The 17,639-nt window shown below is 36.3% G+C and overlaps 1 long non-coding RNA gene across 6 annotated transcripts in view; it reads right to left on the reverse strand.

The window, feature by feature from the left end:
- Positions 1-3,690, reverse strand: part of LOC145671181 (uncharacterized) — a 527,654-nt gene extending 523,964 nt beyond the window's left edge. For 4 of the 6 annotated variants that reach the window (XR_014128463.1, XR_014128465.1, XR_014128462.1 and 1 more), the window contains exon 1: positions 3,207-3,690. This is a non-coding gene — a long non-coding RNA (uncharacterized LOC145671181). The remainder of the gene's footprint in view (positions 1-3,206) is intronic. The other 2 variants (XR_014128461.1, XR_014128464.1) reach the window with 2 other exon arrangements.
- Between the last annotated feature and the right edge of the window lie 13,949 nt (positions 3,691-17,639).

Consider the following 17,639-nt stretch of genomic DNA (forward strand, 5'->3'; position numbering starts at 1 on the left):
AGGGTTGTTTTTCTGTATTTTTGCAAGAAAGCAGCATATTTAACAATCCCATTCACATACACATCTTACCTAATATTGAGACTAATTGCTGATAAATATTCAATGTGAGATTATAATTAAAAAAACAATCAGTTAATTTTATCTAAAACATTAAATAAAGACTGGCAAAAATATTTTACACTAAACTTTAACTGCTATTTACAGTAGTTATTTTTGTTATTATTTTCTATATTCACTAGTTACTGTTTGTTAGTAATGTAGAAGGTTTTTTAAAAGATTTAAATTAACTCAAACATTTTTTGTCCTAAAACAAATATACATAGGAATATCTTAACAAAAATTATCATTCTTTCTCACACTTCTGATTCTAAATCAAGCATATTAGCCTTGGTTTCTTCACTACATACACATCAATAGTTTAGTCTGATCCCTCTAAATGACGCCCTCTGAATCTCACCCTTTAACTGAATTATTTTTAATTAAAGAAAGGTGTGTTTACTTTAACAATCGTAAAACATCAGAGATCATATGGAATGATCGAAAAATCTTCCCTATCTTTCCTTTCCTATCTCAACCTGTGCTAGTGCTACCTACTAATATATAATATAGGGCAAGAGTATAGAACCTACTAAAATACAAACCTTTCTTCAACAGTTAACAATTTCATGTTCTGCCAAACTCGGTCATAGCGTTAAGAAATACAAGTTTTATTGACTATTTGGTATTCTATCTTAGATGTTATATTTTTAATATTTATATAGAATGTGTCTGCGTCATTTATATGTATATTGCGAGATCGGATTTCGTCTGCACGTGCACGGAAAGAAAGCAAATAATTGGGTGAAGTAATTTCTACATTTTATGACTGAAATTTTTTGAGTTTCTCCGGGGGGAATGAAATTTCTTCGAGGGGGAGATTCTCCCCGCGCTACCCCCTGAATTCAACCCTGATTAAGAAACGATAGGGAACATGTACTAAGGGAATTGGGGACGAAAAGAAGCGGTCTGGAACCATTAATAAGTACCATCCCGGCATTCGCCCAATGATAATGAGGAAAATCCAAGAAAAATTCTCTTAAGGTGACTTGAAAATAAATAAGGAATTATGAGGAGGCTGAAGAAAATACAGGGCTAACTTTACAATGCCCGCTTCAGCTGGTTCACTTACGCAGAAACAAAATTATACTTAATTTTATGAAAATTGGTTAAAACTCACCGAACCTTAAGCTAACCTGTCCTTACCCTTACCCTACTTATCCTTATCTTACACTAATCTACCCTACCCTAATTATCCCTATCTTACATTACTCTACCCTACCCCACACTACTATATCCTTTTAAAGCAGTACTACTTATCGATGCGCAGTTCGAGCGTGTGTTATAAAAGTTACCCACCATAAATTTGCGATGATGATACTCGTTTTGGTATAAAGTCTTTAGGTGCCGAAACTTAAAGAGACGCATCTGAGCAAAAAAAAAAAAAAAAAAAAAAAATTAAGGTGACTGGTCTGAATAAGCTATGTCGACCGAGTGTTTCCACTAAGAATCAAACCCGGGACCACTCGCACAAAGACAAGAGTGTTAGTAACTACACTAAGCGAGAACACTAAGGAAACATTTACAAATAATCAATGTTCATCTCAATCTCATCCTTTATTAGGTCGAATCAGAAATCAATTCCACCAAAAATGAAAGTTCTACCACTGAGCCACCATTTCACCCTCTCTAATGAACATGGGCGACTTTTGTTAGCTTATTCATTGAAGTCCAGCGTTCCTTTTTAGAACACAGGCTATACGAGACATGGACCTATAGTTTAAGGTGGAATACGAACACTTGACCATGTGCACCGGTGGCACACGTACTAGCCATTAGACCACCGGTGAGGGGTGGGCAATTTTGTAACAATCAAAATACAACATTGAAAGTTCTCATAGCAGCACTACTCGTCACAAACGACTCTTACTGGTGGTGTATAACAATATTTTTATTTGTTCATTGGTATTTAGCAAAATAGCTTTTGGCATGGAAAAATAAACTCACTGTCAATAGAATCTACGGAAGGCTTACAATGTTAGTATGGCCAGACGACTTTTAGCACTTTTATTTAAAAATCTTTTAAGTTTTACGTCCCGTGGTTATGCCGGTTAGGCTAAAGGGGATGGTGATAATGAAAACAGTGTTTCTTCCAGATATGTTTTGGGGGAGGACACTTTCCCCCGGATGAGATCAAAACAATACGTCTATAGTATAATAATAAAGTCTATAGTATAATAATAGTACCGTGTGAAAACATTAGGTGCCCCTGCAAATATTAAGTGCGCTCCCGGAACATTTTTTGGGTTAAGTTTAGAGTTACCCCTCCGCTTTTTATAAAAATCAGGAAAATTTACAGGAGAAATGAGGTAAGAAATGATAATTTGAAGTTTTTATTTGATGTTTAGGAATGTAAGTTCGGCAGGAGAGTTATGTTTAATACGAAAAAAGATATGTGGAAGTTAGTACTATTTGCTGGATGCGGAAGCATTCGCGGAAGGTTTCAGCAGCATGGTAGTTGTAAAATATGGCGAATATGGCGAACAGGTGTAACAGATGCGCAAAAATAAAAAAGAAAACCTTTTAAATTTCAGAAGCCCACGGAGTACTGAAGTTAAGTGAAATGTAAAAATTTGTAATACTTTTATTTTTAAGCACTGTTTGTTGTATGTTGCAAAGTCCAAGGGCACCTTCAGACTGGAGGGGCAACTCTAAACTTAAGCCCATTTTTTCTTAAAAAAACACTGGATGAGAAATGAATGAAAATGTTGAAATGAAGATACTGGGAGGAAGCGTAGGAACCCCGAGAAAACCCATGTACACAGTATTTGCCCACCGGGCGCGAGCTGGGATCGAACTAAGAACCCCAACTACCAGAAGTGAACGCTCTATCACTGAGCCACTGCGGCCACCACTTTTGAGTTTACATCCTTAGTTCTTGATTTCTAGGCAATCTGATATTTCCTAATTCAAATAAGTCTCTAATTCTCTCCGGTTGCTAGGTAAACATCTTTCAAGTGATTGAACCAAGACAACGCGCAACAGCTATACACGCTAACAATTCAAGTACTTGGAACAAAGAAAAAGAACCGCAAATAAAATTAAGTGAGAAACAGCTGGGAATATCTTTCAACTATTCATTTTTTTAAAATAAAAAATCAATTACTCACCGTCATCAGGTAGCGGCGTATTCCAAAAATCCAGAAGACACCTTACTCCCGCACTTGGTAAACCATCTAGCATTGCAATTTGCCATTCTTCTAATGCCTCATTCATTGGTACTTAAAAATATATAAATGTTTCGAACTAAAACTTTGCGAACTATTCGGCGTGAGTTCCGTACGAATTTTCCGCACGTTACCCGACTTAGCTGCGTTCGTTGCTAGTTAAACTTGACCGCGCACCACACTTCACAACCGGCAAACGTGAACTTTGCATCTAGCGCCCAAACTCCACACTACGAAGAGTGATTTTACAGCGTTGGCAACTCACAACTCGGAAAGAGTGTTTTCTCACAAAGAAAGGGCAAATTGTCTGATATTTTTTTGTTTATTTTTTAATAAATAGAGAGGTTATTTTCACCATCGCCGGCTACGATCCCTTAGCGCCTTACCATTTTCCTCTCGTAACATGAGATTTAGCGTACATGGGGTAGTTGACCTTTTGGCCGTTGTGGCGCTACTGACGTGCACCAAACAGAAGGACAGGTTGTCTATTGTCACATAAGTCCGAGTGGATTTTGACAAGTGTAGTGTGGTGTTTTACGTGATTTTTTTTCTTTTTGCTAAAAAAAAAGTCGCGTGGTGTGTGTGTAGTCACTATAGTTTAATAATAGGTATTTGCAGTATCTTTATGTGTGTTCTTTTATTGTTTTAAATATGGTATATTGTTGTGTACCATTTTGTAAAAGTAAAAGCGGGAAAGGGAACTCTGTATCTTTCCATGAATTTCCCTTAGATTCTCAACAATCCGATGCGTGGTTGAAGGCTATATCTAGGGAAAATTTCACCCCAAATTGTAAATCTAGGTCATCTGTAGTGTGTAGTTTACATTTTAGTGAAAATGATTACCGTTCAGACACGAAAAAAAGAATTCTCAAGAGAGGAAGTGTTCCAAGTGTGTTTAGTGACTACCCCTCCCACAAAATTCCGAAACTTGCTCAACCCCGTAGAACAATTCTCAGAAAGAACATTGACATAAAGAAAAGAGAAATAAAATCATATGTGAGTCCGCAGTTCAGTAGTGAACACAACGAAGCTGCTGTTGTTAATTGCAACGATTTACCTAATGAAAACAAATCGGTGTGTTCTATTGGGCTACAAACAGATAATCAAACACCTGACAGTAAGTTGAAAACAGCTTGGATAGAAAAAAACAAATTACGGGTTAAGTTGTGGCGAGCACAAAAGAAAATACGCGACCAAGAGCAACAAATAAACACTTTGAAAGATAAATTAAATTCTTTCGAAAATAAATATTATTCCTCATTAAGTGATATACTTGCTGCATATAAATGCGATCCAAATAATCCAAAAGCTGGGTTTCTCTTGGAGCAAGTGCTTTATTTCAATAAATCACGTCCTCGGTGGTCTGCTGACGTAATAAAGAATTGCATTGTTTGGCAACATGTTTCTCCAAAAGGCTACAAATATGCACAAAATGTTCTTCAACTACCTAGCCGATCAACCTTGTCACGCTATGTTGGAGATATGTCATGTGATGCGGGGGTCACACCTCTAATCGAGCAGCGTTTATTATTAGAATGCAATGAAATGAAAGAAGCGGAAAGACTGTGCTCCCTAATGATAGACGAAATGTCAATAAAACAACGTTTAACTTACGACAAGAAACTCGATGTGTTCTTCGGCGAGAAAAATACTTCTTACGTAGCTCAGAATGACAATCAATCTGCCAATGAATTTGATTCAAGTTCTGAACCACCAAAAGTTTTAGAAAGAAAGACTGTACTTGCTAATAATTTACTTTGCTTTCTTTTGTGTGGTATCTCTACGAAGTACAAGCTACCAGCGGCGTACTTTTTCTCTAAAAAGTTGTCAGGTGCAGAATTGCATAGACTGACATTAATTGTTATTAATAAAGTTGAGGCATGCGGGTTTCGAGTATTAAGGCTTGTCACCGACAACCATAAAACTAATGTAAATATGATGAAAAGACTCAGTCAAGTAAAAAATCTTAAACCATTCGTTGACCATCCCGAAGATTCAAGCAGACCACTATACATAGCTTTCGACCAATGCCACATACTTAAAAATGTTCGAACAATGTTTTTAGAGAAAACAATGTATGATGGAGAGGAACAAATTAGTGGCACTCACGTGAAAAATTTGTACGAGTTGCAGTCCAAAGATAATGTGAAACTTGTCCGATTTCTGTCTCGAAAACATGTTTCACCAACAAATTTAGAGAAAATGAATGTTAAAAGGGCTAAGCAAATATTTTCAAACGAAGTAATTACCGCAGTGGAATTCCTCAAAGATAACTCCGTTCATTCTAAGGCGCACACTTTCTCAAGTGCTGGTGCAACTTTAAAATTCATGAGAAACATAAAAAAGTGGTTTGATATTCATGATGTGTGCAGTCCAAAATACAACCAAGGAAATCCAGATAGGACGCATTTCTTTAGTATCGATGATGAGAGGTTGAAGTGGTTGGAAAATGATTTCCCCAAATACTTGCGTGAGGTAAAAGATTCAAGTGAGGAACATGGATGTACATTCCTCAGTAAGGAGACGTATGAGGCAATTTTACTTACGTCAGAGTCTACAGCTCAATGCGTTCGGTACCTTCTTCGATCAGGCTACCACTTTGTGCTCACTCGATCCTTTAATAGTGACCCCATCGAATTATTCTTCAGCGGTTTAAGACAAATGTCTGGGAGCAATGATATGTTGGATAGCAGGGCCATTGTATGTACAATGAATCGAATTCTGAAGACTGGATTATTATCGCTGTCTTCCATCGCAAATCCTACCACTATTTCACAGGAAAATATTCCCAATCACTTTCCTGGTTCTGAAGCATATATCCCCATACCAGATACAGTTACAGAATTATTGACTGGTCTTCATGCCGATCCTAGTAAGTGTTGTTTTTGCTTGTGTAATTAATTTTATTTATGTTTCTGAGTAGTAATGAGATCTATGCGTAGGTTGGTTCTTTTCTAAAGAAAAAATAGACCTAAAACCTTTAGCTTATGGGCAAGGGCGGCGATTTCTGTGTAGCTTTGGGGGAGCCCCATAGCAGATATGCATTGGTAGAACAGAAAAACGAATTGGCATGTATTGTAGAAATTGGAGAACCAATTAGGAGAGCCCATTTCAACTTTAGGGCCCGGACCCCCAAAGCTCCCCGGGATCGGTGCCCTTGCTAATGGGATAGAAGAAAGCAGAGCCTTTATTTCAGGTACTATCCCAATATCACTTAGTGTGCCAGTGGTAACCCCAAATTTTCCTAATTATCTAGATAAAACGATTTTATTTACTTTTGTGAAATGCAATATTGTAGTAACATATTAGTAGACTCCTATTTACATCTTATTAGGACAGATAATAATGATTTACAAAAATCCCATGTTTTAGAAAGATATTTATGTAGTTCTGACAATCTAATATTTGAAACCTACTAATATGATAATGCCAGGGGAAAAATAACCATTTTGCACTAATATGGTAGAAAACTAGACACATTCATTAAAGTGCAAACTAAAAGTGAAATTCGGCTATTAAATTATAACGCAAACGAAATACAATTCTGACTTTACGCAATATTTAAGCACAAAGAAATTAATCACTTCATAACATTTTAAAGAAAGTAGTCTCTTCATAACATTTTAGCCTATTGTTCACTACTATTGTCACAATTTGTATAATATTTCAATAGTTCCATTTATGGTTTTCTTTTCAGACATTGAATCAGGTACAGTGAAATTAGCGTCTACTGCTTTCTTAGGAGGTTTTGTAGTTCGAAAAATTACTCAAAGTATAGATTGTGCCTCATGCCACAAACTTATCAGTCAGGACAAGTGTAATTCTACGCTTATGAGCTTGATATATAAACAAGATAGTAGAAGCATAATGTGCTACCCCACAAAAGAACTAGTATGGGTGATTCACATTGTTGAAAAGTTTGTTGGTAGGGCCCATCGGTTTGTGAAAACCCGAATTTCGGAAACTCTTTCCGCTTACATTGTTTCTTTTCTGCAACACACTTCGTATTTACAGTGCCCCATTTCGGACAATCATTCATTCAGATTAAGTGTCAAAATTTGTGATGTAATAGTTCCAGTGTTGCTGAAGAACATTGCAGATGCTGAAACAGAACGTTTTGAACATGTCAAATTTTTAAATACCAAACCATTATCTCGGAAAGTGCTGCGTTTGTAATTTGTCAAGGATTATTTTTCTGGTAAGTGTGCTTGTTTTTTTTATTATTTTTAATTAACCGGTAATAATTGTATTCAATTTTAAAAACAGTTTAGTTTTTGTGATACTATAGATATGTTTACCTAGAAATAAGGGAAGGGGACTTCAGAATTCGTTTCCTGTTATAGTTATTTCATTTGCCTGCTACACAGCGACAGAAAATATTGGTGCACGTAACTAGCGCCACAGCGGCTCCTAAAGGAACTAGGCCCCGTTCGCTTGTCTATGCTATTTGGGAAGGCGCTAAGAGATCGTAGCCGGCGATGTTTTCACAAAGTAAGAAAATTGCAGGGACGCACTCACGCGGGTCCACCGGATTCCGACGCCCGCAGAACTTCCGAACTCAACATACATTGGTAGGCTTTCTCAATAAAACTTACTTGTTTTAACAGAGAAATAATTGATATAGCATGTTAATTTGATCTTACACTTCATCTGTTCTACTTCTCTGTAAAAACAACCTAGTTCTGTCATTTTTTCTGCCAATATAGGTGGAAGCATTTTACAATTATTTGTCGTCTTTTTCGTTTGCTGAATAATACCCATTCAATACTACATACGCGTATGCTCCCAATCTTGTACCCCTCCCAACAAAAATTTCTGGATGCGCGCCTAGTCAATTGATATACGAAAATTATATATATATATATATATATATATATATATATATATATATATATATGAGTATTCATTTGGTTTAAGGGGCTGGACTCTCGCTTTCGAAATAAATGAGCCCGGATTTCACGCCAAATAATCCGGGCGAGACTTTCTGTACACGGTAAGTGAATAGTAGTGCTGCATAAATACTAGAAGTACACATAAAGCACGATCTGACATATGGCCCCAGGAGAGAATATCCCCATCTATCCTCCTGAATTTTCACTTCAGACAAGGACCTATGATCTCAGGCGTTAATCCAGTTCAGAAGATAACTTAGAATATTTTGAATAACAAAATATGGAACTGTGAGTCAAGCAAATCAGAAGTTGGTATCCCTGTGTTGTGCTGCTGTTGAGGTGAGTTTCCCACTAATGTCAAAACAGATAATACACTCGCACCAACGTAAATGCAGCTGCCACAGATTAAATTTAAATTTATATTTACCTACAGTTTTAGTACTATTTTTAGCACATAATTCTTCACAGCATACATATTGCATGTATACATAGCATTTGCTTGGTCTACGGCCTCGCAGTTCTCATATCTCTATCTTAAATTATCTTATTATAGCAATTACAACCTTCACTTTTCTCTTCCGTTCTAAGGAAAACAACGAAAAAAGTTGAAACGCATCTTTAATCAACATATCTTTACCCTCGAAAGATTTCGAAATATAGCAATGTTATTTTAACAATTACAACCGCTACCCTTTTTTCCCGCCCTTCTAAGAGAAATATCGAAAAACGCTTAAATACGTTATTTACTATTTTAAATGAAAAGTCTAAATACCCAGTTGCATGTCCCTAACCTTAAGGGATTTCGAGATTTGGTCATATTTTGCAACCTCACTCATTTTTTCCTACCTGGCCTTTTTCTTCCTTCTAGGGGAAATATCAAAAAACGCCGACATGCGTCTTTGATTATTTTAAGTGAAAAACCGAAGTACCAAATGTCAGTACTTCAACCTTACATTGAATTTACGAATTTCGAGGTATGGCCATCCAATCATAATAATTGTAGCCTCACCCTATTTCTTCCCGTCTTTTTTCTTCCCTTCCGGGACAAATATCAAAAAACGGTGAAATGCGTGTCTAGTTATTTTAAATGAGAAGTCCAGATATTGAATTTCATGTCTCTAAGATTTCGAGATTCCGAAATATGGACATTTTAAGATAGCAATTGCATCCCCTCTATCCTTCCTTTCCCATCAAATTTTCAATATCTTTCCTTAGTGAGATTTTACATCACAAATCTTGATGGGGCTCTAGTGACTATAATAGTAAGCAGTGGCGTATTTACGATTTTGTTTCGGGGGGGCTTTGCTAACTTTCGGGGTGGGCTTTGCCTGAAAATGTGAAAATTCTGCAAGATATTTCATATATTTTACTATAGTAAGTAAAATTTCGGGGGGCTTAAGCCCGAAAGCCACCCCCCTAAATACGCCACTGATAGTAAGCACCACTTCGAGTGAAATTGTTATTAGGTGGAATGGGTTCCGATTCTACCATAGAACAGTATATAGGTAGTTCAATTACGGGAAATTGTACCTGCAGATGCCAGGAGAAATGTATGGGAACGTTAAACTTGTTTCTCAATTTACTCGAAAGTTAGAAAATTACAAAATTTCATTATATTAGTTTTTCCGGTAGTTAACAAATTCTTAGAGTAACAATCGTTGTAACATACTCAGTTAGTTCAAACCTTCTACAAATTTACACATCTTCAAGGTTTTTGTGCATTTAGACTTATTAATGTAAGAATAATACCTCCTTAAGCATCTTGACACTAAAGTGTACTATGAAACCAAGTGGATGTGATGATGAAAGCAAATTACTTCAATACGAAATGATAAGATCTTAAGTTGGAATAAAACAAGGGCACCAAAGAAAGTCTTCTCGTAGATTGTATTTGTCTCACAGAGTTTTTATGGCATGATCAAAGTTCAAAACCTGAAATATGCACTACAGAGATGAGCCTCCTATCTTTAAGCTATCGTAATTTTTAGCATCGTATATTTCTGATGAGTTCTCTTGTCGACCTGAAAGTAGTTATACAATTACTAGAGTGAAAAAGTCGTAAAGCGTTCGCTTCAATTCTCGTGTGCAGTACTTTCTTAAGAACACACACACACACACACACACAAAAGAAAAAGAAAGAAAGAAAAATGGTTGCTAGAATTTATCATTCTTTTTCAGCACTGCCGAACCACAGGAGAAAAACTTAGTAGACTGGAGATAAACAATAGATGGTGAACCAATAAGTTAGTTAAAATCAACAATATGTGGTAAACAATAATAAAGTAGTCAACGGGCAAAAGCAGTGATTTGTGAGCATCTCAATTCTGTATACTGTGGATCTTGTATGTTATATTGTATTTAGGGTCTTCCTAATTAAAAAAGAGTAATTACGTATATAACAAAAGAATGTGAAATAATCATATTATATTCTCAGCTTGGATTAATGTTTAAGTGCCATGCTGACAAAATATGTAATACAACTCCCATCTCAGGCTACTGAGGATTGAAAATGACATAAAATTACGTAGATAGACCATAACAAAAGAAGAGATCCCGTCGAAATTGTCTGGGACAGAGGCTACTGCTTAATCGTTAAGCGAAACGGCACGGGGTAAGTGAATAACAATACACTGAATAACTTAATAATAAGTGAATAACTTAAGAAAAATTAGGATACATATATGGTCCTACAATTTAACATAGAATCCGAAATGCTGTAATACGTTTAATTTATATCTTTTCCTACTAGCGAAAATCGAACCAGGGGCCTCGTGCACCAAAGAGCATGTGCGCTAGCAACTACGCCCGTGCTAGAAGAAGACAATATGCAGAATTTGGAAGTTATTATTGCAACATGTTTACAGTTACTAGACTCACTCACGACAGAACCGAACTTAACGCAATATTGTTTTGCTTCGGTTACTCGCAGTGTATTAAAGCTGATATTAGCTAAAGTGATTACGCTCATACAACGTCTTGCGCTCTCAGGTGAGTAACAATCTTTGGAGGCTGAAAACACTGCGTGACGACATTTGTTTAAATCTGCGCAAGTCCAATTTCTCTCCTTCTCTTTCCCTGTTTGGAAGCTTTCAAATTCACGTGTTGCTTCCCATGCTCGAGAAACATTCAGTCATTATCTTTACGCTAACGTTAAAAAACTTTGCTTCAGTTTTAAATAGCGGCGGAAAGGTTAGAGGGTGTTTTATTACAGTTGAAAAAAAATCTGCAACTAATTAACGGAAAGAAAAAATCGACCATAGTATAACACTTTGCAAAACCAAGGATTGGTTACCTCCATTTGGAAAGTAATATTACACGCTGCGGAAATTGAAAAATATCCAACATAAAATTATTTTTCTAAAGGCATGAATAAATTTCATCAGAGAATAGAGAAATTTAGAATAGACTGGAGTGTGGAAGATATTAGGTTAGATAAATAGTGATCATTAAAACCTTTGCATGTATTTACCCCACACATACTCGTATTTTGTCCATAATTTCATAATAAATGTAATGTGATTTTTTTTAAAAAAGTAAGAGTACGTTGTAAGATGATACTAGAAGCTAAAAGGAATGTGTCCCTTGAATTGACAGTTATGTTATACAACGAACATTTTGAAAAGCCCTCGCAGTGGCTCAGTGGTAGAACGTTCAGCTCTGGTGCATGGGGTAATTGGTTTGATCTCAGCTCGCACCAAATGACCTTTGTGGTGGACAAACACCGTGTGCGTGAGTTACTCGGTGTTCTCCCATTTCCTCCCACTTTTTTCATTCCACCTTTCCTTTATTTCTTATCACCATCTCCTTCAGCCTAGCCGGATGAACGTGGGATGTAAAACAAAGATTTCATTTCATTTACTGAAAGGTTCGATCCCAGCCCCTGCCAAGTGAGCTTTGTGGTGGACAAACACCGTGTGTGTGGGTTTTCTCGGGGTTCTCCCGTTTCCTCCCACTTTCATCATTCCACCATTTCATTCATTACTCATCATCACCTTCTCCTTTAGCCTAACCGGCATAAGCGTGGGACGTAAAACTCAAAGACTTCATTCTTTGAAAGGCCCGTTAAACACAGCAGTAATGTTGGTCGCTTCCATGCACAGCGTTGTCCTTTTCTACTTCATCTTTTTCTTATTCCACTGATTTTTGAGTAAAGTATTTTCTGTTTTCTTTGAAATGAAATAGTATTTTAATATTTTGAATTTTCAAATTTCTTCTTCATAGCTACTTAAATACCCTTTGCTTTGTGAAAATTAAATTCTGCGAAGTTTCATTTTAATATTTATAAACCTTATTTAAATTAAATAGTATAAAATTTATGTATAATACAAATTTATTTCGATAAACCATGAAACATTTAACCAAGCTTGAACAAGAAATCAATAAATCTAGTAAGCTTAACTAGCACTATGTCGTCGGTACATGTGGTCCCGGATTCGAAAACAGCATTCAAATTTGAATCCATTACTGTGGTTTGGATTCCATTATCAATTGGCCTCATACAATCTCAGTGCTGAAAAGAAACGAGAAACCTCAATAAATAAACTAGGAGGTAATAAATCCGTAAAAATAACGTTTAAAGTTATAGTTCGTTTCAAAGAAAAAAAAGGATAGGTTTTCTATGTAAATTAATGGACTGAGAAACAAAGATGGCGCAGGAACTCAATACCCTTAAAGTCCTCTTACTACTTCAAGATAATGTTTGTGTAAGAGTAGATGGAGTGGTCTTCCATATAACTCAATTGACTGAAAAACAAAGATGGCGCAGGAACTCAATACCCTTAATGTCCTCTTATTACTTCAAGATAAGATTTATTTAAGAGTAGATGGACTACCGTAAAACGGAGCCATTTTGAACATGGATACAACTTTAGACATTGCGTGGAATCGAATTTTCCTTTCTTTCGCCTTTGCATAATCTGCGTTCAATTTACTTTTTGTTAGCAATCTATAACTACAGAATGTGTTTCAGTTCGTGTTAGGTTCATGTAGGGTACTGTATTAAGCATTAATATTGATAGTTTGTGTTCATATTACTTTATTGCTTTTATTCAAAAGCTTATTCGAATCTAAGAGCGATTTTGTTTCTTATTTATTAATTATAAATAATATGTTATTATTAGAAGTGGAATGTTCCAGTTTGTTGTTATGACAATGAAGTTATGAAACTATTATTATTATTCAGAGGCAGAAACGGAGTAACTTTGCATATGGCTAGAAACAGGATAACTGTACCTTGAAAACGTAGAAAAAGCAACCAAGGCCCAATAATTGAAAACTTAAACGAGGAAGAAGTGTCTGAAGTCGATTTAGCCAGTTTCGACAGTTCTCGAGAAAAATCAGAGCAAGAGAATGAAGAAGATAATGTTTATGGGATCGGAGAACAAAATGTTTAAGAGAATGACATCCCAAAAGTGAGTGTTGGCACTCTTCATAATAGCCTAATTTCATTATATGTATATCAGCTTAGTGTGTACCTTGCAAAGACAAATTCCTAATAACCCTCAATCGCGTAAAATGGTAGGGTTTAATTGTGCAACTACTGAGAAACGATCAGTTTGTAAAGAATGACAAAGAAATCTATGAACTGTCAATAGTTGAAGTAATTACTAAAGTAGTAGTTACATAAGTTAATACAACAATTAATAATTAAATACACAGCAAAAAATGTGGTGTTGAAATAACACAAAATGACTACCACTTTAGCGTGTTACTTGTGTGTCAATTCAGCACAAACACATCGCCTTCCGAGCATATAAAAAATAACTAGTTACTACCTGAGAGAATTTGCATTGGTATTTACCGTTTAATATGAGCAAAGCTTTGCGAAATATCTTTTTTACTTCTGCCAAGTAACGAATAATGTTCTATGTTTTCAGTAATCGGTCACAATAATATTGTTGTAAACCTGTGAATCATCTGACAACAGTGCACAGATAGCTCTGGTTCCATCTGTTTTCTTTATCTGTTATTCTTGTGTCTTAGCATATATGAACATAAGATGGCAGAACTGATGCCTGTGTTACTGTTGTCATACGATTCATAGGTTTACAACAATATTATTGTGACCGATTACTGAAAACATAGAACATTATTCGTTACTTGGCAGAAGTAAAAAAAGATATTTCGCAAAGCTTTACTCATATTAAACGATAAATAGCAATGCAAATTCTCTCAGGTAGTAACTAGTTATTTCTGATATGCTCGGTAGACGATGTCTTTGTGTTACCCGAAGAAAGGGCACAACCCTTTAAACGGGACGACGAACAAAACAAATCTTTGTGCTGAAATAACACACGAGTAACACGCTAAAGTGGTAGTCATTTTGTGTTGTTTCAACACCTCATTTTTTACAGTGTAATTTCCAGAGATGATTGACATAGTCAGATATAAATACAATTTTTCGTCATCTCTGGATGTTGATAACTGATGTTGAAGTTTCAGAACGGAAAAGAGAAGACGGTATTTATTTGATTTGTAGTATTTAAAATTACTATTCTTTTGACAAACATTGGTCGTTCAGGTGTAATTTGCTGAAAATTAATAGATGTCCGAAGTTGCCCCGCTTCAAGTTGAATATTGGATAGTGTCAATTTATTTGTTCCTGTATTATTTTCTTCGAATAATTGTCTTATTATATGTATTCTGTCATCAAATTGAAATGTTCAGACCAAAAGTTTGTTGTATCAATTACTAAGTAATATTGTTTACATTTTAATTATAGTGGTCGAAAAATTCAATTTTTAAATCGTAGTTTTATTAATATTATTTTTATAGATCTTAACAGAAGCTTCAACAATCTAATATTATATGTAATATATTTTGATACTTTCATTATACGAGTGTGGTTATTCAGTTTCCAATTAGAAGAAGTAAGCATTAATCTCCGTGCAACGTGGGATCCTGTCACCACGGCATGGCGCGTCCTCAGGTTGCAGATCGAGGCCTCTAGATATAGAGGTTAGCTGCGAATATACAGAATAAGCAGTCGCGGACAGCCGACTAGGGGTGGTCCTTCAGCTTGGGGGTTTGGGTAAGGCTAACAACCTCATCCTGTAAAAAAAAAAAAAAAAAAAAAAAAAAAAAAAAAGCACTTCTTCAGGAATATTTACAAAAGCCTCGGACAAGGACTGATAACTTGGCACGTCCTCAGCAAAAGAAAATGGACATGAGATTTGGAACATGGAATATTAGAAGTCTTTATAGGGCAGGCGCGTTAAAATCCGTAACGACTGAGTTGGAGAAATACAGGATGGACCTAGTAGGAGTTCAGGAAGTTAGGTGGGAAGGAAATGGATCTGTGAATTCCGGAAATTTTACGTTCTTTTACGGGGAAGGAAATAAAAATCACCAGTTAGGAACAGGGTTTTTCGTTCACAAATGAATATTACCAGCAATTAAACGGGTTGAATTTGTTACTGACAGACTTTCTTTTATTACTCTTAAGGAACGGTGGTGTGATATTATTGTTTTAAATGTACATGCCCCAACTGAAGATAAGGATGATGATATAAAAGACAGTATTTAGGAAGAAGTGGAACGGGTATTTGACCAACTCCCGCGATATCATATGAAAATTCTATTAGGGGATTTCAATGCAAAGGTAGGACGAGAGGATATTTTCAAACCGAGGAAACGAAAGTCTGCATAAGGAAAGTAATGATAACGGTGTTAGACTCGCGAACTTTGCAACATCCAAAAACCTAATCGTGAAGAGTACAAAATTACCATATCGCGACGTTCATAAATACACTTGGACACCACCAGACGGAAAAAAACATTATCAAATTGATCACGTTTTAGTAGATAGAAGAAGGCAATCTAGCATAGTTGATGTCCGGTTGTTTAGAGGGGCTGATTGTAACACTGATCACTATCTGGTAGCAGCAATAATACGAGAGAGATTATCTTTGAATAAAGGTAATATTCGTTGTCCGAAAACGGAGAGATTCAATTTAACACGTTCGCTGCTGAGAACGCCCATTGGCGTCCAGTACTGAATTTGGCATATGCGCCGGACGCCTCTCGGCGCTTGTCTCTGCAGCTGATTCACTTTCCCGCCAGCGCTAGCAATACCTGCACTAGCGCTGGCAGGAAAGTGAATGAGCTGCAGGGACAAGCGCCGAGAGGCGTCCGGCGCATATGCCAAATTCAGTACTGGACGCCAATGGGCGTTCTCAGCAGCGAACGTGTTAAAGAAATTAGGAGAGAGCCAGGTAAGAGAGGAATACCAGATTGAAGTTTCGAATAGATTCTCGGCTTTAGAAGATTCGGAGTGCACTAGTGTTGAGGATACCTGGATTGAAATTAGAGATAGCATTAAAATTTTTGCAAAAGAAAAATTGGGACACGCAGAAATACATAGGAACAAACCATGGTTTGACCAGGAATGCATTAAACTAACAGTGAAGAGAAAACAGGCAAAATTACGCTTGCTACAAAATCCGAATGAAATAACTACACTCCCGCAGATACACAGAGAAAAATCCGTTCTCCGGACAGCCGTACATTTTACAAATATACGGTATCCTCTTGCTTACTATAGAAATCAGTGCGGAGCATACGTTATCCGTATGCTACATAGGCACTGCCCTTAGGTGTTACATCATGCCGTTGCAGGACGTCTGACATCTAATAGTTTTCCGTATATCACATGCATATACTTATGTTACCATCGTCAGCTATATGTTATATACGTCCGTTTGTATGTGAGATCCTGACCGCCTATATTGTTTCATACGGAAAGTACGTATAGATGGAACACTTATACAGAAAGTATTATAAAACATGCGTTTTCAGTTATACGTCTGCTGTACGTTAAGTCCAAAAACTACAGGAATTACGCATGTAACCTATCTTTTTAAGTACGCCACCTATAATTCTTTTTCTCAGTGTATCAGGCGGGAAACTTCCAAAACTTTTAGAACAAAGAAACGCGATTTTTTGAAAGCTAAAATTAAGAAACTTGAAGATAATAGTAAAAATAAAAACATTCGGAACATGTAAAAGGGGATAAGCGAATTTAAGAAAGGCTATCAACCTCGTGCTTATATATTAAAGAAAGCTGACGGAACAGTTCTCACTGATACGGATAGCATCTTAAATAGATGGAAAGATTTGCTTAACACGCAAGCAAAAGCTAGTGTGTGTGGAGAAAAGGAGATACATACCGCAGAACCGTATATACCAGAACCCAACCGAATAGAAGTAGAAACCGCTATAAAGAAATTAAAGGAACACAAATCTCCGGGTGTAGATGAAATTCCGGCTGAGTTAATTTTAGCTGGAGGCGAAAACTTGTGGAACAAGATACACAAACTCATTCCCCTTATCTGGAACAAGAAAGAATTGCCACAAGAGTGGAAAGAATCAATCATTGTTCCAATTCACAAGAAAGCCGACAAAACTGACTGTAATAATTATCGAGGCATTTCTCTTCTGTCAACATCCTATAAAATTCTTTCAAATATTCTATTAGCAACATTGA

This window comes from Thermobia domestica, chromosome 15, assembly GCF_964235325.1.
Source record: "Thermobia domestica chromosome 15, izTheDome1.hap1.1, whole genome shotgun sequence".
Taxonomy (NCBI): domain Eukaryota; kingdom Metazoa; phylum Arthropoda; class Insecta; order Zygentoma; family Lepismatidae; genus Thermobia; species Thermobia domestica.